At 38.0% G+C, this 24,383-nt stretch overlaps 1 pseudogene; it reads right to left on the bottom strand.

The window, feature by feature from the left end:
- The window catches only part of LOC132066448 (probable aspartic proteinase GIP2), a 52,375-nt pseudogene that overhangs the window by 26,744 nt on the left and 1,248 nt on the right, over positions 1 to 24,383 (bottom strand).

Raw genomic sequence — 24,383 nt, 5'->3', positions numbered from 1 at the left:
TAAAAGTTATAATACGTCGTTTTAAAATACGAGCTTCAAAATGAGCCCAATATTGATATCCTTCCGAGCAATATTTAAAAATATGAAAAATGCGGTCAAAATAAACCGTAATTCATACGTCATTTTTAATTAACAATTTTTCCGAGTTAGATGGTATCTTCTTTTCAAATCACATTTGTGGAAGTAAATAACTCGTAATTTCTTGTAATTGTTAATTTTTATGAAAATAATAATTAAATATCAATTTTTGCAATTTTTTCAGGATTTTAAAATTTTTAATTTTTTAAGGGCATCCTTACTCCGTCTTGGACTCAAAATTTTTTTAAATTAAAATACGCGTTTTATGAGGTAAAAATTAGGTGTCAACAACCAGGCCCAGTCCAAAAGGACCATGACCCAGTCCACTTAATAACTAAAAGGAGGGGGAGTCTTATCCTCCTCCCCGCTCATTTTATTTTCTTGCCCTAAGGGCCTCGGTGCTAAGAAGGGAAAAGGGAGGCGGCTAGGGGCAACCCTAGCGCCGCTCTCCTGTACACCACCAACTACCCACCACTATTTCTCATCGTGTCCCATCAATTTGGAGCGGATGAAGCAGAGAGAAGGCAAAGCATTCAATGCTTTATCCTTCTATCCTCCAAATCGGGCCAAACAGGCCTTAAAGGTATACCTACCCCCCATATTATATGTATATGTTAGGATTGAGGTGTTTTGAACCTTTGATTTTGTTTTTGCTTCAAATCTGAGCCATTAATTTAGGCTTGTGAGTAAGACGTGCGCAAAACTTGCAAGTCCCACATCGATTGATGGTAGTTTCAAGCATTTTTGGGGTTTTTATTTATAGAAACCCCCATTCACGAAAGAAAAAGGTCGGATTATTAAGAAATATTAGGGATTTGAGATATTTGTCCTTAAAAGTTAAATTTTACTAGAAAGTTTTAAGGTTTCTTCGATTTGCTCGACCAACTAGTCTCTAAATTTTGTTGTTCTTTGTTATTCTTGGCTTTTTTGGGCTTGATTTTGGAGAAGGCAACATGCAAATCCCATTTTGGTCTAATTGATTTCAATTTTGTATCCTTGTAATTTAGTCTAGTCTAATTTGATATAGGCACCGGTAGAACCTATTTGAATTGATTTTTGTTTTATATCCTAGCAGTTTAGTCTATTCTAATTTGATATAGGCACTGGTAAAACCTATTTGAATCTGGACCATCATGTTCCCTAGATTTGTCCTTGTTTTCTTTTATAGATAAAATGGATTGTTGATGAAGAAGTGAATCAGCTTAAGCACATTTGCCTTTTTGAATTAGTGAACATGGGATTTGTGTTGAGCTCAGCTAAGATAGTAGTTTAATGGAGTTTTTCTATTGACATTTGTTTAGTCTTGTTTGTTCTTACTTGACTGAGGTTTAGATTTGAAGTAGGTTCATGTTTTAGCTTGAAGTATACACTAATTTTTTTTTTCTTTTGCCTTTAAACTAAATGGTTAATGACTGGAGTAGTTGTTGTTACAATGTAGTCTGTCTAAGTGATTAATCACTGAGAACTGATACTTTGTTAATTAGCCTAGTCTGAATTCATGTGTGTCAAGCTTTAGTCAATTTGATTAGTCATCTGCGATGATACTAAGTTTCTTGCTCAGTTTAGTATCACTTGATATATGTGAGGTTGGTTTTGGCTAAGTTGAGATTGGTTTTGTCTGATATAGGGGTTGTCCCTTTTTTCTTTCTTTCAAACTGTGTTTATTGTTATTTGTTTCCTTGAACCTGTTTGATCATATTGAGTGGATCTTAGGGATTTACTTAAGGTAAGCCTGTAATTTGAAATGGTTAGGTGTATTTCTAATTAACAAAAACTTCCTTGTTTTCTTTGTTGCCTGATAACTACTACTTTTTCCTAAAATAACTTACTTAGAATTCACTTAAGTGTATGTGATTCATTCCTGACTTGTTTGGATTCTTCTAAGTGGCCTTGAAAGTTTACTTATAAAAGACTGTTTTCCATATAAATTTACTCCACCTAGACATAGGACAAGATAAAACTGAGGAAAAAGATTTGAAATGTTGGCTGAACTTTAGTTGGTTTTTGTTTTTACTCATTTGATTGAACTACTCTTCTTGGCCAAAGGGTGAAGAGTCAAAAACTGTTCTTGAATCATCTTCTTTACTAAGTGTTGAGGAGTTTTAACAAAAGTTGGCACAGTTTGGTACTTAGAGCTTTTGGCTTAGCTTATAAGTTGCTGAAAACAGCTTATAAGCTATTTTGTGCTTAAAATAAGCCCAAAAAAAAAAAAACATAAGTTGGCCCATTTGGCCTAGCTTTAAAAAAACAACTTATAAGTTGAAAACAGCTTACTGTTTTCAGCGCTTTCAGCTTATAAGCTGTTTTTTTTAAGCCTATCCATATAGGCTCTTAGTCTTTTTCATTTGACCAAACAAGTAGTGTAAAGTGGTAGTTGACTTTAAAAGAGGAAGATCTCTGCTCGTGTGCGTCATCATCACTTAAGGCAAGCATATTTTCTTAAAAGGATCAAGTTAAGTGTGCGGCCTGGGCTACTGCTCTAATGTTGTCTTGATTATACCCCCCCCCCCCCCCCCCAGTTTGTTTGAATTTCATAAAGTCTCTCATTTGGATACGGCCACCTAATATACTGAAAATCTAAAAAATCTATAAGTAACTCAGAATTAAGTGAGGTTCTAATTCACTTTGCCTAGTTTTCTTTTGTTGTGACCATCTAGCTAATACTAGGAATAAAGAGAATTGGTTTTGTGCCTTGACTGTTTCACTGTCTATTCTTGTCCTCCCCTTTGTGTCCTCCCATTTAGTCTGTACTCATAACATATTCATATTTTGAGTCAAAAGTTTTGATCAAGTTTGGAAAATTACAAGAACCAGTCCTAGATACACCTTTGTTACTGAACTTCCAAAAGAATTTATCTCTTTAAACTTATTTTTGGTTGACAGACCCTCTTGTGATGTATGTATTCATTGAACCTACATGTGGGTTGACCTTAAGTAACAAAACTATTTTACTTCAAACCTCCCTTTCCTGATAAGTTTTTTTTTTTTTTTTTTTTTAAAAAAGGTCCTCAGTGTCCTAGGCTTAACATAGACCATGAATTCTCCTTTTCTCTGAAAATCAGCAAGCCTTATAGTTTATGATTTGGTTCAAGTTGGTTTTGTGTCATGAAAGTCTACTGTTCTTTCTTTATACTTGTTTGACCTTACTGTGTGATTAACTAGCCAATTAAGCTGAGGTCTCCTAATGATTTATCTTGTTTCGAATTTGATGAAGTCCCATGGGTGTGTTTGTGAGTACATTTTAGACTCGGAAGCCATTTGGCCTCAGGAAAGTGTGCATTTGTCTTTGCATTTCCTGGGAATGCAACTATGTGTTTTGACCTGTGCTTTCTTCTACTTTGCTTGTTTTTTTTTTTTTAATTTGAGACTTCCCTTGTGCTTTTACATTCTTCTACTTTTCTTGTTTTTCTTTGCTTTCAAAATTTCAAATTGTCTTCCTCCATATTCACTTGTGTTGAATTTTGTCTTGTGTGGTTTGATTTACATTCTTTCTTTTGAATTCTGGTATGATTAAAAACAAGAGTCTCCCACCATGTTTCTTTTTCTTGGTTCGGTTTAGAGATGTTAGGGATGATTTAGTTTGTTCCCACATGTTCTGTGCTTCTGAGAGACTTGTTCCCCTTCAACTATCGCAGCCTTGTGGCCTCCATATTCACTTGGTGTTGAATTTTGTCTTCCTTGTAGAAGTAAAGGTAAGCTTGGGCATGAATCGATTGACTGAGCCTAGAACAAAAGGTGATGCCCTTTCTTTTGAAACTCTTACTCCCATTTTCTTAGATCTTCCCCTTATAATCCTGGGACTCACAAAGTCTTCAGGTAGGGGAGAGTAGTCTAACTATGCCTAAAAAGAAAGGAAACGTGTGCCTAGAACTAAATCAACTATTGAAAATATTTATCCAAAGTTGAGTTTGGTCTTTTGTTCTTGGTTCGGTTTAGAGATGTTAGGGATGAGCTTTGTTTTGTTTGGAATTGGTCTAAAGTATTGTTTAAATCTCCACTTGTCCATGGGTGTGTGTGTTGCTTCTTTACTGGTATCTTGTCTTGGCCCCTCTCATGGCATAGAGTTAGAACTAAGTTGTCATGAGTCATTTGACTTTCCCCAGCTTTGTGTCTTACTCACCCTATACCTATGTGACATTGCCATTCAAACTTTCCTATTTTACATCTGTGGAGTGAAAACTTTTCTTTACAATCATGTTTTGATTTTGTCTTGGCTGCTGCATTTGTGTGTGGGATTCTTGGCCCCTGGACCTACATCTATTTTCTGCCTGTTCAATTTTCTTGTGGCCTTGCTCCTGTCCTCTTTCATCTCTAGTGTCATGAGCTGCCTCCATACCAATCCGTGCCATTGTTTTCCATGTGTGTTTTTGTTATATCCCGTGTCTTCGCACATTTGGAAAAAAAACTAGGAATAATCTTGACTTGTATGAAATAAAGTCATAATTGATTTCCTTGGGCTGTTATGAAAGAATATTATCAGGAAGAGTCGGGAAAGTCTAAGGGCAATTTTGGAATTTTTGAAATTTGTCTCGGAAATTACAAAATAAGACCCGCAACCAATTGGGCTCAAAAAAAAAATTATGGAATCGAGGCCCAAATTAAAGGGCATGGCCGCCAAGCTTTATGGCCCATGGCCCACATGAATTAGTCATGTGCTTGGGTCATGTGACAAGTTAATAAAGAGAGTATTATATATATGTCATCACCCCTTAGAAGTTTCATGAACTAAGAAGAAGAGAAAAACAAAAGGAACAAGAGGCAAGACCAAGAACCCCATTTCTAAGCCTGCCATAGAAAAATTAGCCACCAAAAATCTTGTTCTAAAAATTTATATTTTGTGGTTTTCCTACCAACTTGAGTAGCCTCATCAACTTGGTGTAGTTGGTTTGGGAAAGGAGGCCTTGATTCATCAAAGTGATCACAAGTTCCTAGAGAATAAGGTAAGAATTCATCCCTTATCCTTGCGTTACCCTTGTTTGTGTTGTAGCATATGAAAATGAGTTGAAAGCATAGAAATATGGAAATTTGGAAGGTAGCAAAGTTAGTGTGTATGGAAGCATATGGCCGAATATATATAGTAAGATCATATTGAATTTTATGTTGTATTATAGTCCCAGGAATTTGTATAAATGAAAGTAGAACGAAAATGGGACTTGAAATATGCATGTTGGCATAGGGTGATGAATCATGTTGAACTTATTTTGTTTAATATGTAGTTGTGTCGTTGCGATCGTTACGATGTAATCGGAGACTTAACGCTTTAAGTTTGAATTAGAATTTCCGTTGCTATAGAAAGTGTGTGCGTTTCAACATAGTATGATGGAATTATGAAATTACATTGTTTAGGTGCTAGTTATGATGGTTGTTGATGAATTTGAGGAAGGAAAATGCGTTATGAATATGTTTGTTGAAAAATGGAAGTTTTGGACGAGTTATGGCTTCAAATTTATATATTTTGCGAATAATATGTAAAATTATATGAAATGTCTCTAAATGATGTCGGGATGATGTTGGAGAGTAAATGAGTATGAAAATATGGATATTGAATTATAAACGCAAAGTGTTCTTTTTTGTCTTAAGACTATTCGCGCTTGTTTGTGATTCTTGTTGTGGATTAATGTTATTGGTTTGGTTGTTTGTTGGTATTTGAGCCGAGTTAAATTCTCGGGGCGTCATAATTATGGGCTCTGAGCTTTTGTTTTAGTTTAAAATGAATGCCTAAAGCCTTATGGTTAACTTATGGTAAACTTGACCATTTATAGGTTTAAAAAGAGAATCTCCACTATGTAAAGCTTTCTTGTTCCTCTCTTGGCATGTGTGTGTATCGGATTTGCGTTCTGTTCGCTCATCGGAATCCGCGTTTGAAAATGCCCCTCTTCAATGAATCCTTAAGTACGTTTTGATTGAGAGATTTATGCAAATGTTCATAGATTGCCTAGAAAGTAACTGAACGTCCCTGATCCATATGGATGATTCCATGGGCCTAATATACATGACTTTCCCCCGAGGTGGACCCACTAATTGATTTTATCCTTTTACGTTTATGATTGGTCCTCGAGCGGTTTTTTAAAACGTTTTAACTACTATTTTAACTACTAAATGAAAAATTATTTTAAATATTTTTAAGTCTATGGAATATGAAATGATCGTAGAAAGGTTATTTCTCCGTAATTCATTATGATATCCGAAACTCGCTTCCTCCGATTTCATTACTTTGATTTGTTATTCGCTATGGAGTCTCCGAAAACTTTTTTATTGCATTTAGTTTCAATCCATTCGTGGATGCCTCAATGACACCGAGCCCGGCCAGGATATGTTCTCAAGCGTGTCATTGTTCGCCGCGCTCCGTGTGATTATGTGTGTGGATTGCCATGTACGCCCCGATATTCATGACCTACATCCGATATGCTATTGATTGCGCGGCGCGTTCCACCATTTTCGATGGTCCCTAACAGCTCTTTGGCATATGTTTTCCTACATGATTTATGATCTCGAGGTGCATTTTGATTATTTATGTATTTCGTTCATTCTCCGTACACTCTATTCCGATATTAACTTTTACTTATTACCGCTTTTACATATTCGCAAGACATTTTTCGTTTTCCGTTTTCATGCATGTGTGTTTGATCCGCCCGCTTAGGTCATCTATTCCCTCCTTTGTTCGGAGCTTACATTTTGACTTTTTCTTATATGTATGTACATTCGGATTTTCAGTGACGGGGGTCGTCCCTCATATGGTTATGTTTTCGCTTTTTTTGTTTGTTTGTTTGTTGTATATATATACCTTGTATGATCGGCCTTCGTGCGTCATACTCGTGATCTTTAATTATTATACCTCCAAGGTATTCCATTTTGTCCCACAAGTCATTGCTGCCTATATTTGAAGACATTCCCGACTTTTGACCTTGTTCTCTAAACTTTTAATACGTGATCATATAACCTCCAAGGTATTCCATTTTGCCCAACATTGCTGCCTATATTTGATCATGGACACCTCCCTCTATTTTAATATGCTTACTGGACATGCCAGCCTAAGTTTAATCTTGTTGAGGTTTAGTTGGCTGAGGTTAGTAGTCCCCTGCTGGACATGAGATGCTTACATAAGTATATTTTAAGGTTGGTTGTCATCTGACTAGGCTATTTAGGCCTATACAAGTATTTTGGTTTGTTGTATTTGCCTTTTGGCAATTGTTTGTTTCCTTCCCCTGTACTTCTGTTCACAACTGCTAGTGCTGCTTGCCTTTCCCCTTTCAAAAGAAGTTGTATTTGATTTGGCCAAGTGTTATTTTATGATATCCAGTTTCTCTAGGAAGATTGTTTCAGTGTATATATTTGTATAGTGTCCATGACTTTTCATTGAAGCTACTAGCACATTACTTGTATGTCCATAGCATTTTGGTTCTGTGCTCTCTTTGTCCACTCTCAATGAGGCCCAAATGAATCTAAGGCCAAGTGTGGTAATTCAGGGTTGTCTTAATCTCCCGGTGTTACCCATGCCTGGGGTTCCTCGAAACCATTTGGAACTTGTGCGATATCGGATATACGGGATCCAGACCTAGTCCCTATACGATGCCTAAGTCTTAGGATAACCTGAGCTTTGTTGGAGTAAGCAAAAGGGTAAGTATAGATCAAGTGTGGGCTGCCTTATGTACATGTATATGTGTGCATATTTTATATCATACATTTGTGTGCATTTATAATTTTAGTTACTTACCTTAGTGATAAGTTCAACGATTATAAACTAACCGGTGTTTTCTTTCTTTTCCTCCTCCTCCTCCTATCACGCGACCACTCGGGTCACAAATGCATGAAACCACCCTCTTGGGCCTAAGGCCCAAGTAGGAATACTACTTCAAAATAGAGTCCGGGAAGACAAAGGGAAGATAGCGAGGCACGCAAAAGACCCAGTCATAGGTGAAAATGACCAACTAGGGGCTTGGTACGCCCCTAGTCTAACTTAGTCTCTTTACATTTGGTTAATCTATTTCCAACTTGATGTACTTATAAAGAGGTGTATTCAAACTCATATTATAGTGGAAAATCCTTATGATTGGAATTAGACATCTTAGGACAACGGTTCTTATGTGGTTTAGTCGACTTCAGGTCCCCATACGCATTTTCAAAAACCACGGACTTGAATAATGTTTTTATAGCGACTAAGTATGTAAATGGGATAACTCAAAAACTGGTTTCTTTTTATATACATATTAAGGACAAAGTTTTTACTGTAAACCTAGAACAAGGATATCGGCTTTTTGACAAAAGAATTTGAAGGAGCAAGTTTCTGTTAACTCAGTCAAATACAAACAAGCTTTCCTTTTAAATAAAGATTTTGGATAGAATGGGCTCGCACAAGAAAATGACCTCTAACCTTTACAAACTTTCCTTCATACAAAAATGGTAATGCTCTCTTTTTTTGACAAAGTAGGCACAAAACAGATTTGGACAAAAGGCAAATTTTTTCAAGTTATGACACTTATCCTTAAAAGGTTTTTTTAAAACAGATAAAGGGATTTTATGTATGATGCTGTTTTGGCTCAGAATGGGCCTAACTTAAAGTATATTTTCAGGCGAGATGAACTCGTTCAAATATAGAATGCCTTTATAAACGATTAAAGAACCTACGTGTAATATAAAGTTCCGAATAAAGGCTGAAACGTACCAATACGAGTCAACGCGAACCTCGATGTATGAGTGCAAAATAACTTATAAATAATGTTTACTTCACAACTTATACTTATTTCCTTATACATAAAAGGAAGCTATTTATACTCGAATAATAAATCCGAAATTACGGGGATATATTCTTCCAAATTACATGATATGCATAACAATTCTTTTAAGGGAAAATAAACACGAAATCAGCAGTTTAAACAAATACTCATACACTGAAATTTGAAGGTCAACCGTATATTACGGTTCCTTAATACTGGGGTGCCTAACACCTTCCCCGGGGGATCATCAAAACCCTTACCTAGAACTCTGGATTACGAAGGGTTTTTCACTGCATTTGAATAAACCTTTCAAAACCGGTTTTACTAATTTCCTAAAAATTAGGTGGTGATTCTTTTTCAAAACAAGTCCGAAAGAGTGTCAACGAGTTTGTAGTAGCCTTTTCTTGCCCTAAACCCGAGAGAAAAAATGAACCGTTACAACTCCAACCAAAACTCGCACTTTAAAAACTTAAGAAACAAGCTATTCTCCTTCAACAATCCAAGTACCGTGTGAAGATGGCTCTCATGCTCCTCCCTACTCTTGGAATACACAAAGATATCATCAATAAACACAATCACATAAGAATCAAGGAATGTCATAAATATGCCGTTCATCAAAGTCATGAATGCCGCCGAGGAATTAGTAATCCCAAAAGACATCACCAGAAACTCATAATGTCCATATCTCGTTCGAAAGACTATTTTCGGAATATCCTCAACCCTAATCCTCAGCTAGTGGTAGCTTGAACGTAAATCAATCTTCGAGAACACTAAAGCACCTTGAAGTTGGTCAAATAAATCATCAATACGAGGCATAGGACACTTGTGCCAAATAGTAACCTTGTTCAGCTGGCTATAATCAATGCACATCCTCATAGATTCATCTTTCTTCTTCACAAACAACACATGAGCACCCCAAGGGGAGACACTCGGTCTAATGAACCTTTTGCTCAATAAATCCTATAATTGCTCCTTAAGCTCTCTCAACTCGGCAAGTGCCATCCGATATGGCAGAATAGAAATAGGGCGATTTCTCGGCTCCAAATCAATACAAAAGTTAATGTCGCGATCAGGTGGCATACCCAGCAGATCGATCGGGAATACCTCCGTGAACTCACTTATAATAGGAATTAACTCAAGGGGTGGAGATGCAGCAGTCGTGTCACGCACATGAGCCGAATAAGATAAACACCCCTTGTTGACTAAAATCTTCTCTTGAAGAAAGGAAATAATCTTCTTCAGAGCGAGGCTGGGAGTACCCCTCTACTCAAGTCTAGGAATGCCCGGTGTTATATCCCGTATTTTTGTTCGTTGGATTATTTGTAAGCTACTCGACATAAGTTCAAGGACGAGAGTATTTTGAGATATGAGACAAGGACTTTTAATCCCGATTTTAATAATTGCACGGTTTTAATTAATTACAATTAGTGGAAATATTAGTGGAGATTTGGGATTAATTAACCATGATTAGATTATTAAGTGGGGATTAGTGATTAATTAATATTAATCAAGTCATAATGCACTAAGTGGGCCCCACTACAACATGGCCAAATCTGATTGGTCCATGCCATAGTGGGACACTTGTCAACTTAGATGGCAGCATATAAATAGCTAATGGATGACTCATTAATCATATTTTCATCCACAAAGTTGAACAAGAGAGAGAAGCTCTCATCTTCACCAAGTTGAGTAGAGAGCAAAAGCACCAAAAATGTACCATGGCTACCGTTCACGACCAAGCTCCAAGCCCATTTTAAAAAAAAATTTAAATCCCAAAAGTGTTCTACATGTTCAAAGGGGCAGCAACCTTAGGATTCAAATTGAGGAAGAAGAAGTGGTGCAATTGGTGCAAGAAATTGTAGAATCTGTCCAAATTAAATTAAGGTAAGAATTTTTCTCTTGTTATGGAATTGAAGTTAATGACGTTGTAATGGAGAGATTAAGTTGTATTAAGTGGAATTGGAAGTAAGAAAATTGCATGATTAGTGTTGGTGTTGAAATGGACAGAATTGGAGTTGTTCCAATTAGATTGAATTTGATTGTTGTTGTTGTTATTAATGTTATGGATTATGTGTTAAAAATGAAAGGAAAAGCTTAAGTCATGCTAGAAGCTTGTATTAATTTTATGGGCTGTTTTAGAACTTGTTGTGATGTTAGGGTAATTTCCTTGCATAGAGTAGTTGATGTTGTTGTTGTGTTGTTGCTGATGTGAATCACCAAACTTGGAAGAAGGAAGCATATAAAATATCGTATGCGAAGCGTATGTGGTTTGCTTGGTATATTTTAGATGTTCGTGAGATTATCGGGCATTGTTATGTGGTAATTAAGGGGCTGTTTTGGGTGTGTTGTTGTTCTTGTTGAATTGGAGAACTAAGTTCTTATTGAATTGAAGGGCTAAGAGTAGTTAAGGCTATATATTGTGTTGTTGTGATTGTTGGATTATCATAAGGTCGTTTATTTGAAGTGTCGTGGCTATAAATTATTAAGAGTAACTTGAATATGTCGTAACCGTTATGTTAACGATTATGGGATGTCGTAATGTGTGGGCTGATTTGGAATGTTGTGTGAGCTGTCTCGGGACATTCTTGTACCTTGTCTTGATTAGTCTCAATATAATACTTGAACGTGTGATTGTTGATGTTGACTTGGTTATTATGTAGTTGGTTGAATATAAGGGAAATGCCATCTAATCTTCTAGAAGCGAGCTACTAACGTTGGAATACGTTTTGAATCTTTCCATAGCTTAACCATAGTTCTTAACGTCTTAATATAGGTTGAGACACTACGGGCAGCGTATACGTATTGTATCACGGATAAGCGTTGAAGGTATGTAAAGCTATCCCTTCTTTCTTTTGGCATGTCTTAGATATAAGTGACGTATGATATGAGCTTTGGGGTAATTCTATTCATAAGTTCCGAGTGTGATTCATGATTCTTATTCACTTCTTGATGTTAGAACTCTTAAGGTAATTGAGTTATTGCCCCTCGAGTCTTCTATATGTTGGATAGTAGTTGGTATGTAAAAGTTCCTATTCTTAAAGACTCTACAATGACTAATGTCCTTGACTTCCATAAGCTATTCCACACTATCTTGATACATGTCTATGATTCCGGAAGTCGTATGTTGATATAATCCATAATGATATTCGAAAGGTACTTGATGTGATTGTCACCTTTGATACTCAAGTGTTAGTTCATTCTACTGATTCTATTGAGTCTCAGATGATGATTTAATTTGCATATGGTTGTTCACTACTCTGCTCGTGCATACTGTTATTACATCTTTCACCGTGTCCCGGGTCGGGTATGTATTCGTGCACAGTTTCACTGCATTGTTCACCAAGTCCCTCATTAGAGGGCTGGGTACGGTATATGATGATATAATGATACGATGATATGATGATATGATGATATGATGATACGATGCTATGATTATGGCACTGAGTCCCATGATGGGCCGAGTATGGTATACGTGTACACGACTTTATTCACCGAGTCCCATAATGGGCCTAGTATGGTATATGATAATGATAAGCATGATTTCATTTCACAAGGCACGGGAAAAAAGATGATTTCTTGATTATCATACTTGTCTCTCCGGAATCTCTACTTCGGCTTATGATTTTCCTTAATGTATTTCATGCTTTATATACTCGGTACATATTTCGTGCATCGACCCCTTTCTTCTGGGGGGCAGTTCGCTCGGTGCAGTATAGATACTCGATTTGGTGATCCTCCAGCTTAGGACTTCTACTCAGCTGTCTTGGAGTGCTCCGTTGTTCCGGAGGCTAGACTTTGGCACAGATCTTTTGATATATGTATATATTTATCCAGGGGTACGGCGGGGCCCTGTCCCGTCATATGTCATTGTTGATACTCTTAGAGGTCTGGACATATGTGTGGTTGTATATATATGTTGTTCAAATTGTGTCGATATGACTTATTTTGGGACGTTCCCGTACGTAGTGGCAGCCTTGTCGCTATATATATATATATATATATATATATATATATGTTGTATCTAGTGGCAGCCTTGTCGGCTTACGTATATGTTTTGGGATGTTCCCGTACGTTGTATGTACCTTATTGGCTCGTGTATTATGATATCTTTTGATTAGTTGTAACTCCTCAGAGACAAGTTTACCATGATATATGTTTGTGACGTTTTAAGATGACGTATGTTTTCACAAAGTTTCTATATGATGTTCGACTTTCATTTGATTATGTCTACCGTATATGTATACGAGTGTCCAGTTCGGGCACTAGTCACGGCCTACGGGGTTGGGTCGTGACACCCGGCATGGCGAAAGTAACTGTCTTGGCATGACTGTCCAAGATCACATTATAAGGAGAAAGTCAAGTCATATCCAAAATAATATTAAAGTTCACCATATCAAGAATCATCAAATCTACCCAAGCATCATAACCCATAAAAGTAACCAAACACGACCGATCAACTTAATCAACCACAACAGAATCTCCAACCAGAGTAGACACATGAATAGGTACAACTATGCTATCACAAGGCAAATCCCAATCAATGGCATGATATGCAGACACATACGAATAAGTGGATCTAGGATCAAATAACACAGATGTTGCTCTACGCTTCGACTAAAACCAGACTCGAAATAATAAAGATGCGAGGCTCGCCAGCTTTCCCACTCTGGGGAACGAGCAACACTGGGCCCCACCACATCCATACTGAGATCCACCTCTCAAACTCTAGGATCCACCTCTACCGATATGGGATCCACCGCTAGAAACTTTGAGAATCCGCTCACGCCGACTAAGCACCGCCCTCCGAGAAGTACCCCTCGACTCTAGCGACGATAACGAGTCCGGCGGACCGATGACCTCGCCTAGATCTGGACACCCCTAGCATAATGACCGAACTCTATACACAAAAATAGCCCATAGAGGGCGGGGACTGATAAACTGAAGCTGAGGACCCGGCTGGAAGAACCTTATCTACTGGTTGAGAAAACGAGCTCTTAAAAGCTCTCTATCTGGGTGGCCCACTGGAGGAAGCCTGTAAAGCTGAATGCACTGGGTGACCAGAGTAGGACTGATGCGGCCTAAAAGACTGACCAGTGCCTCCCAAGCTAAAACTACCGAAACTCCCAAACTGTCACGGCCTCTTCTCACTACCCCCTCCAAATGTACAGGCCATAGCTGCCTCGACTAAATAAGCATGCCCAACGAGGATTGGAAGGAGGCTCCAATAACCTCAAGCTGATGGTAAGGAATCTAAAGAGAACTAATGAGCCCACCAACAATGCGCCGAATCCTTTCAGGCCCAATAGGAATCAAAGAAGCTGAATAACAAGCCAAGTGCAAGTAGCGAGTAACATAGGCCTCCACAGACAATCCCCTTTACTGTACATGTAGAAAATCATCACTACGCGCCTCTCTCAAAGCCCGAAGCATATACTTCTCAAGGAAGGCTAGATGGAACTGTGTCCTCGTTAGTGAAGGAGAACCCTTAGGTCTGCAAGCAATAAATACCTCCACCAAGTCTTCGTATCTCCGTGAAACTTGTAGGACACATAGTAAACACTATGGAACTCAACAATCCTCATCCTATGTAACAACTCATGCATGTCCAAGATGAACTCATACGAATCCTCTCCAGAATTACTTGAGAATCTCGGCGGCTCCAACTTCCTAAACCTATAAACTAACTCCTGATCAGTCAAGGTCATAACAGGCCCCGCTATGGGTTTAAGATCATCTCCCAAGGCTGGCACGACATCTAATCGATAGCTGCGCCCGCAGCAGCGGCGCGCCGTACGAGTCGGGCCTTCTTCTAGTGGCTTGCGCCCCAACCCTAGTCTCATGCGATCCTCCCGCCCGAAGAAGTAAAACCAAGGAAGCTCCGCCGGACATCTAAGTGGAGCTGGAACACGAGCCATGGTGTCCCGCATCATCCGCTCCGAAGTAGCCTCACGGGGTGGCCCACGCTCGGGAGCCATCATCCCCGCAGCCATCAACCTCGTCCTCCGAGACGGAGATCACTTACGTCGCCGCCCGCAAAGAGGGGCCCCGCCCCTAGCCAGGGCGGGGCCCTCATCTCTAGCCATCGCCGCCCTCTAGTACCACCGTAGCTACGGTGAAGCTCCGGCACCCGGGTCTCGGCTATCGTAGTTTGAGTCCTCATCATCTAAGAGAGAAGAGATAAGAGTTAGATACCAATTCGATTGTTCCAGATACCAATTAGAATAAAGTAGCACAAAAAAAAGAAAAGAAAGTGAAGTTTCCTAAATGTCCTATAGCCTCTCGTATATGTGTACAGAGCTCATCGTACCGAGCCACAAGACTCTACTAGACACTTTTTGTATTATAGACTGGGTAACCTAGGGCTCTGATACCAACTTGTCATGACCCAATTTCCTTAAGTCACGCGGGCGCCTATCTTTCTCACCTCAGCAGACGAACCCTTATCCTAACAATCTCAAAACATGAAATAATTAATAAATAAGCGAAAGAGATAGAAATACGAGTCTGACATAATAATAGATAGATAATGCTGAAATGCATCAAAGCCACCCCAAAAATCTGTCTAGCCATACAAGAGCATCTAACTAGAATTTACAAGTATGTAAATAACAATAATACATAGATAGTCTGAATATGTCTCGAAATATCAAGTAAGACATAAATAAAAGAAGAATCTTCAAGGTGGCTGACGGCCTCGTGCTCGCCCTGTAAGACTCTAACAGCAACTCTCGAACCACTATCACCACAAGAAAATCGAGGTTGATCCCACCCAAACTCGCGTTCATAAAAGAATGCAGCAAGTGCAGGTTAGTACAAAAAACAAGTACTGGTAGGTATCATAGGTTGACTAAGTTTAACTAACATATGTCAAGGCAATATACTAAGATAAAGAGGTAAATCAAAAAAGTTTAAGTCAAACACGAGCCAGAATCCAAGTACATGTCATCACCTATATTTAGTAGCTAAATCCCAATGTGTCAAGTCTCAATATACTCAATCCGAATCCGTATATCACAAGTACATCACAAGAATATCACAATAGAAGCCATAGTACAATTCAATGCAATAATGTATAAAATGTGAATGCAATGCATATGCACCGTACATATGTAATTCGATGATGGAATGTCACATCTCGGCAGCACAACCCATGAGGGACCCACGAAGTCCACGTATTTCACGATTTTGGTAACAACCTCAGTAATCGCTACATGACGGTTCCGGCAACAACCTCAGCAACCGCTACCACTTATTCTCAATTCAGGGACAAACATCTGACATCGGTCCTCACGTCACTCTCATCCAACTAAGCCTAGCTAATATAGTATTTCCTCAAGTATCATCAATGTATCAACAGTATATCATGGGGGATGAGACTATGTGGGATGTATGAGTTCAATGTCAAAAGTACCACGCATGGGCACGCCAACATTATCATGAAAAGGCTATACAATGAGCCATAATAGAACACTATGCTCGTATCAAATGATAGCAAGTAAGATACAATAATATCATGATCAAGATATACCAACAATCTCCAATATCTAGTATCTCCACGTGGCATCGGGCCAATAACAACAAAGCAAGATAAGTCACAACACAATGGGTTGGCTAACCCAAACCACACCACAGGGCCCAACCTAAGACAAAATTCAACCCAACTTCATACCCGAAGGTTTACATGCTTCTCCGACAATATAGTCTAAATATGTGCTTCACTAAATGAAGTCTCACCAAAAGGTAAACTGTAACCTACCTGGAAGGCCGAATAACAATATCACCAACAATCACTCCTTAGACTTCCCTTTCCCTTGAGCCTCGAGATAAAGAAAGTATAGGCACATTTGAATCAAGAAATTAGAATCAAGAAGAACATCAAACATAGGGTGAAAGTAGGAATCTCAAGGCTCCAACATGAAATTAAATCTCTAAGTGATGAATTTCCATCATTATCAAGCTAGAAGAATTAACAATTTACTCAAATTTGGATTCTAGACAAAAACCCCAAATGTGGGTATAAACCCTAATCTCCAATCCCATAATTTAGCCACTACTTAGGAAGAATTCATGAATAAAGGATTCTAACCATCCATTCAATGCTTAAAGAAGCTAACCCAACTACTAATTCATGATTTAGAAGCTTAAAAAGAAGAACTCATGGAACTCTTTTTAAATCTTCAATCACTTAATGAATTATCAAGATATAGGGATTCTAAGGCAATTAAGGAAAATGGTATAGTAAAAGAATTAGAAGAACTTACTACCAAGAATTTCCTCTAAGAATCACCTAGAACTACCCCCAATAGTTCAGATTTTGGAATAGTAATAAATGAGGGACTTAGGGCTTTTAACACTTCATTTAATGAACTAACTGCCTTACACCAGCTTTCGCGACCAGTTGACCACTCCAGCGACACCACTTCGGCGGTGCCATGACCACTACAGCAGTCATGCCTAAATAGCATTAGCCGCTTCGGCGGGTGACCGCTTATAGCGAGGCACGCCACCGCGGTCTTTGGTGCCGCCAAAGCGGGCACCAGACACCAATGAAGTCTTAAGTTTTACACTTTCAACTTGAATTTTTGACTGTCTCCTGAGGCTATCTACTCGCATACTGAATATAAAAACATATATAAAAATATGTTACGAATGCACTCGTGGCCTTGAAATTCCCAATGAAGCTGACCGAGTCAACCACTAATACCTCAAATTTAATTTCCTATCCAAAGTCCCGAAATGCACCCGAGTGCATTGGGAACCCAACAAAATATTCACATAGGTTCTAAATGACAATCCGGACCTCTCGGAATCGACGAATTTCGAAAAAGGTCCATTTACCCCAAAGTCAACTTTGAGTCAACCTTTTTTCGCTCAAAGTCCAATTTTCCTAAAAAGTCACCCAAATCAATTTTGAACACCTCGGGAAGTATGTCAACGGTCTCCTCGGGTCAAAATGAGCTAACAAGCTCGGGAAAAAGGCCAAGAAGTGCCGGAAAGATTATAACGACTAAGTAGGTTGTTACACAAACCTTCATGCCAACCCATCCTAGAGGAACCGCAACACCTTACCTTCATTTTGACAATTAGCTGGACTCGTAATTTAGCAAGTAGACACAACAGTCAGTGACCTAAAATGAACATTAGCAAATAATCACCCTCCAGTCGCAATAGTAGAAATAAGTAAAATGCAATGTAACCAATGATAGAATTATAACCGTACGCACATGCTAATGGTATTGTTCACCCAATAGGCATGACCTGCAGGGGACCTATGGTGTCCATGTACCATTTGCTCCGGAACTGACTGTAATGACCCATTTAGTCCTTATCGTCCTTCCGGCATTTTTGCCCGTTCTCGAGCGTTGATTAGCTCACTGTGGACTCGAGGGGACCATTTGATATGCTTCTCGGGGTGTCTAGATTGAATTCGGGAAACTTTTTGTGAAATATAGGCTTAAAGTGAAAAATAGTTTACCCAAAGTGAACTTCTGGGTAAATGGAACTTTTCAAAAATTCGTCCATTCCGAAAGGTCCGGATGGTCGTTTATGACTTGTGTGTATATCTAGTTCGATTCCCAGTGCACTCAGATGCATTTTGAGACTTGGGTTGGAAAAATGGAAATGAGGTATCCGGGGTTGCCTCGGTCAGTGAGACCGCCGTTGGGAATTTTGAGGCCACGAGCGCGTTCGTAGTGTATTTTTGTTTGGGTCCATGTATGTGGTTTGTGTGAAGATGCCCTGGTACCTCGTGTCCGCATTGGCGGCACCAGTGCCGTCCCAGCGGCGCCACTGTTGTGGCAGGTTGACCGTTGAGGCGGCCAAGGGGAATTGGCCCAAACTGCCATGGCGGTCTGTTGGGCACTGTAGCCGCACCGCCGTCGCTATCCCATTACCGTCGTGGCGGTAACGGGCATGTTATTTCATTAAGTGTGTTTTAAATAAGCCCTTAGTCTATCATTTATTGCCATTTTGAAATTAGAGCTTTGGGGACTGTTCTTGGAGATATTTGGAGAAAATTCTTGGAGGTAAATCTTGATAATCCCTTTACTATCAGGGGCAATTTTAGGCCCTATTTTTGGAGCACGTGAACATATGGTCTCGCCGTAAATGAAAATTGATTAGCTTTGACTGTGTTTTCTATCTTGTTTGAGTAGTTTAATAGGAATAAAAATGGAACTTGGTATCTGTCTCATAAAAATCTTGAAACCTATGAGTTGTTATGAGTGGATGACTAAAGATTGAGGTCTGTATTAACTAAAAAATGAGTTATTTTCAGCCTATAGGGATATATGTTTTTCCTCATCTGAGATTTTCATAAGTTAGAATTTGAAAATGGCTTTAAAAGTGCAGAGTTTTCTTTGAAATGCAACTCTGTCCCTCTTTTATTCAAAAATAGGCTAAAATATTAACTTGTTTAGATTTCCTGTACAATTTGCTAGGTATTTTTGCTTATAGTGCATCTTCATGGTCTAGGATAGAGGTTATACACCATCTAAGTTCCTTGTCTTAAACTTTCTGCTGTTTAGTATGATGTCTGTGGAAAATTTCTTAACCATGTGACTAAAAAATGGAAACTTGCTTTGAAAATCAACTATCTAGACCAAATCGTGCTCATCTAGGTGTTGTTTGAGACTACTTTTGTGATCCATTTTTAGATGATAATTGCCTCTGAGTGTTATTAATTGCTTCGATTTATAATTGGACACTCCACGTAACTTGTTTTGTGGAGATTAAGGATTAATTTGTGAAATGAACCTGTTTTGGACCCTAGGATACTGAACTGTGACCATAAGACACCTTGGAGCTTGTAGCTCTGATTGTTTCATCCTAAGTCTGAAAATCAAAAACCAAATGGGGCCTATTGATGCTAACAGCTTCTAAAATATGCTTTAACTTTTTACTTTTGTCATTTGATTTCAGGACTGTAGGGGAAGGATTCATTTCTTTGACTAAAAAATAGACTAGTGAATCTAGAGAAAGGATTAGTATTGTTGGTGGTTTTATCCTGTTCCTACCCTATGTCCTGTTTGCAACTTGATTGTAGTGACCATATTAGTTGCCATTTGTGTCTTACACTGATATTGCTTATAGTTTATTCAGTCCCTTTGCTTGACATGACTACTTAGTAGATTAAAATAAATCTTAAAACTGAAACTATGCTTAGGTGATCCTATTTGTACTTGATTTACTTATAATGTTTAGTTACCTAGCCTTGACTGTTTGTTTGAATCAAGTCTTGTTCACTGAGCCATCTCCTGCACCTAGGATAGTTCCATGAACCATTTTGTCTCAATTTTTCTTTTAGAATTCTTGAAACTTGTCATTCTTCCTACTTGAAGTTCCTTTGCACCTCTGATTTGCTTATAACTTACAGACCATTTGTCCTGTCTCTTGTTGGTTATTTATTTGTAATGTTCATGTTGTTTGGTCACCTGTAACCTGTATTTTGCACATGTATTGTCTATGGACTACTTGTTTCTTTTTATCTGATATAATCACCTAATAAACTAGGTGTAGGGAATCTAAACTAGGAACTAAGGCTACTTAAAAGATTAAGAGTGATACTTGCTTTTGTGATGCACCCCTCCCTCTTGTCATTTGCTTGTGAATTCTGAATTGTCTCATATGCATTTTTCCTCCTTGCCAACTGTTAAACCATGTTACACTTGGCATTTCATTCCCAACTTAGGATAGCATTCATGCACTCATTATGATTTTCACAGGTTCCTACTCATATATGTGGTTCTTTTGTGCAAGTTCTATAAAAAACAAGCTTATGGTGTCCTAGAAGACTCTACTGTCAGTCTGTTAAACTTGCCATATGCTGAGGTGAATTTGAAGAACTAAAAATGGCTAAAGCTGATTACAGCAAACCTTGATTGAAACCTGGAATGCTTGTTAAACCTACTGACCTGTTTATGTAGTATTTGAAACTGTTTTAAGTTTAGAACTAGTTTGAAATGGCTTAAAACTCTGTTGTTAAGTCTGTCTTGATCATTCTATATGTTTTCTTAGAACCATGCTTGATTCCACATTTGTGAATGAACTTGCCTAGCTTAGGACAGAGTTTGTAGACCCTAGTATATTTATTTGTCATCACCCTTGAATCCCAAAGAATAGGCTAAGTTTGAATTGAAAATCTTGTTTGTGAACTGTGTTTGTGGAAACTGTGTATCAACCTCCTAAAACTGGAACTTTGAAAAGCTATTTGACTAAATGTTGCTTTACTATTAGCCTAGACTGATCATGAATTTTCAGTGATAAATTGACTTCAAAAATGTTTTTTCCCTGCATTAAGGTCTGGACATGGTCTCTTATGCATTTCCCTTGGTTTAAAATGTTTATTCTTTTCCTGTTTAGTGGCTGGAATACTATTTGATAAGCTTTGCTTAAAACCTGTTATTCTAGACTACAACCTTAAATTGCCTATATGCTTGATTGCTTGATAAAATCTGGATACTCTTGAACCTGGAAAATCTGGGTACTCTTGAACCTGGAAAATCTGGGCAATTTTTTGGGAATTTTGAGTTTCTTTGGGTAGTTAAAGGAGGTTTGTGTAGAGTGAATATAGAGAAGCTTAGTGTATAAGAGTTGAATGTGGAGGGTATGCCCCTTTTAGGGAGGTTTTGCTCTCCCATTTGTATGGTATATCACTACGTATATCTAGGTATATAGGAGTTTCAACACTAGAGATTTTTGAGAAAACAGGTGGGTATTGTAGTGGCATATCCGGTATATTATAGTCTTGACACTTAGAGAATTTTGGGATAAAAATTGTTGCTGTGCCTGTTTACTGTTTCAGCCGGTATTTTGAAGGAATGCCCCTTTTTTTTTGCATAAATTACCCCTCCCTATTTGTTTAAAATCATGGGCCTAGCCCAATTCTATTGTAGTTTAATTTTTGGCATTGTAACTTAATTTATGTCTCTAAGTCAAATACTAATACAATGTATGCTTATTTATTTGTAAACCCCGAATCCGTTGGTGAGCCCTAACGAGGCCCACCAACGTATCTAGATCAAGTCAAACGAATCCGGAGCAAAATAGAGCATACGTATCGACTTAGGAACAAACTTGCATAATACCTTCGTTTGGGCTTGTTTGGCCCAAAATCCTTACTCTTTACTTTATGCAATTTAAATTCATATTTGCACTTTTAAATTCGAGATATTGGAACCCTTATATGATTCTCACATAATTTAGAGTTGCCAAGTTCATTTAAAAAAAAAAAAAAAAAAAAAAAATTCGAACTTGAGTAAAAAATTGGATAAAAATGGACTGAAACTATTTTGGACTTAAAATGCTATATTTGGGAAAACTGCTGGACTAAATTGACATTATTGAAACTTTGTAGATTGAGATTGCCTGGGACCGTTCTGGATTGTTTAAAACTTATGGACCGATTCTGGATGTTTTGAAACTTGTGTAAATGCGTATAAAACTTGTACAAAAATGGATTAAAATTTGGCTAAGTATAGAATATAATTGGTAGACTAAAAAATAAATAACTTAGTATAATCAATTACGGTATATATATATATATGACAGTATAATAGTATGCCTAAAACTATTTTTCATAAAACTACTTTCATAAACTTAAAATCCTTCTTTTTCAAAACCTTTTTGGGTGGACTTACGCGGAGTCCTACCTAGGCTAAGAGCCTTCGGGTGTTAGCCTAGGTGTTCAAGTCTGACACCCACACTCAATTTTAGGCAAAATTATACTTCGATGATTTCTTAAAAAATGTATTTCTTGCATGAAAATGACACCCTTCTATTGCGGAAATCTAGATTTAAGCAATTTTTATCAAAAAAAAAAAAAATGATTTATGATCATAAAACACACTATTAGAAATCTTAGGTAAACTGCCATTGAGCGGATCTTTAATACGGGGGTGCCTAACACCTTCCCCGGGGGATCACCATAACTCTTACCTAGACTTTGGTAGATGTTACACCTCAAAAATTTCCCCGTTAGCGTACAGTGAATAGACTATCAGAGGGCATGATGTATACGATGTTTTAATAAGCAATAAATAGCCTTTAATGGTCCTAATTAAGATTTCCAAAGACATTCGAGGTAAGAGAAGAAAGTTGCTAAGGAAAGCGAGTCATATGTTGTGTGTCGGGCAAGAATTACGAGTATCGAGGTAATGACGTTTTAATGATGCTTTGGGAAAGAGTTATAACGTCCCTTAGATTGATGTTGAAGTGTTAAACGAGTGTTAAGAAGGCTCCATAAGGATTGGAGATCAAACGAACGACAGAGATCATTTCAGGAAAAAGGAGTTATATGACCGACTTATACGGTCCGCATAACATTATACGGTTCGTATAAGTGGCTATATAACACCCAGCAAAGATGATGTATGGCCAGTGGTGAACCACGACCACTTATACGGGCCGTGAAATGTTCCATGGACGGTATAAGTGTCCGTGGAAGTCCCGACGAGCTGAGTAAGTTCTAATTATATAAGTGTGATCTCACTTCCTTAATATCATTTCCCACATTTCTTCATCTCTCTCAAGACCTCTAGAAGGTTCCATATACTTCATCCACAAGAATTCAAAGGAAATTTATGATCAACTTCATCAAACCAACAAGAATCAAGAGTGTGAAACACATTAAAGTCATCTAAGTCAAGAAATCTCAAGAGAAGTGAACTAGGGTTTTGGTGTAAGAAGAATGTTGCCACTCAAGGATTGTTCCTACACTATCTAAGGTAAGTTTTATGATCTTTTCATGTTATTTGAAGTATGGAAAAGTTGAAATACTTGGATCGTAGTAGAAGATAGAAAATGGGTCATAAATATGGCAATAGTGTCATTTTTGAATAGAAGCTTGGATTGAATTGTGGATATTGATATGTTGTGATTATGAATATGTTATGAATGACATTTAGAACGTGAAATGAGTATTATACATGAGGAAACTTAATGGTGGACTCTGACCATGATTATGGAGGAATTGAAGTGAAATTGCTAAATGCGGATAATGCAAATGGATGACGATTGTTGTTATGATATTGTAATTATTGTTATAAATGTTTGGGAGTTGATATGGAATATGGAGGAAGTCATATAAACAAGGAGATGTTGTCCAATTTTCTCTAGCTTTAGTAAGCACGTTCTTATAATTGTTTAGCTAATGTCGATATGAATTCCCTTGAAGGTAGAACGTGTGCGTTGAAGGAGAACGAGCAAGCAATAGAATAGTTAAGCGACAAAGGTATGTGAGGCTAGTCCTTTCCTTCTAAGGCATGAATCTTATGGCATAAATTTCCTCCTCCTTCATGAATTTTCTATCTTCGAGAAAACTAAGAGTCCTTCATGAATAGCTATATGAGATAAGAGATACACTATGAGTAAGATAATGATGATGATAAGCCTGAGTCTAAAGATTCTAGAGTCCATGATATGATGTTCCTATCAAGATAATGACGCTGTCTATAATCCATTGATGTTGATCATTATATACACTCACCTTATATGTTAATTCCTTCAAGGTGCGAGCGAGTGTTTATGAATGCTCCATAATGGAATCGGGGGTTCACGACCTTATGTCACCCCGATAAAGTATAGTATCTTTGA

Source organism: Lycium ferocissimum, chromosome 8 (genome assembly GCF_029784015.1).
Source record: "Lycium ferocissimum isolate CSIRO_LF1 chromosome 8, AGI_CSIRO_Lferr_CH_V1, whole genome shotgun sequence".
Taxonomy (NCBI): Eukaryota; Viridiplantae; Streptophyta; class Magnoliopsida; order Solanales; family Solanaceae; genus Lycium; species Lycium ferocissimum.
Note: the sequence above shows the minus strand (reverse complement) of the source record. Positions and strands in the feature narration are given on the sequence as shown.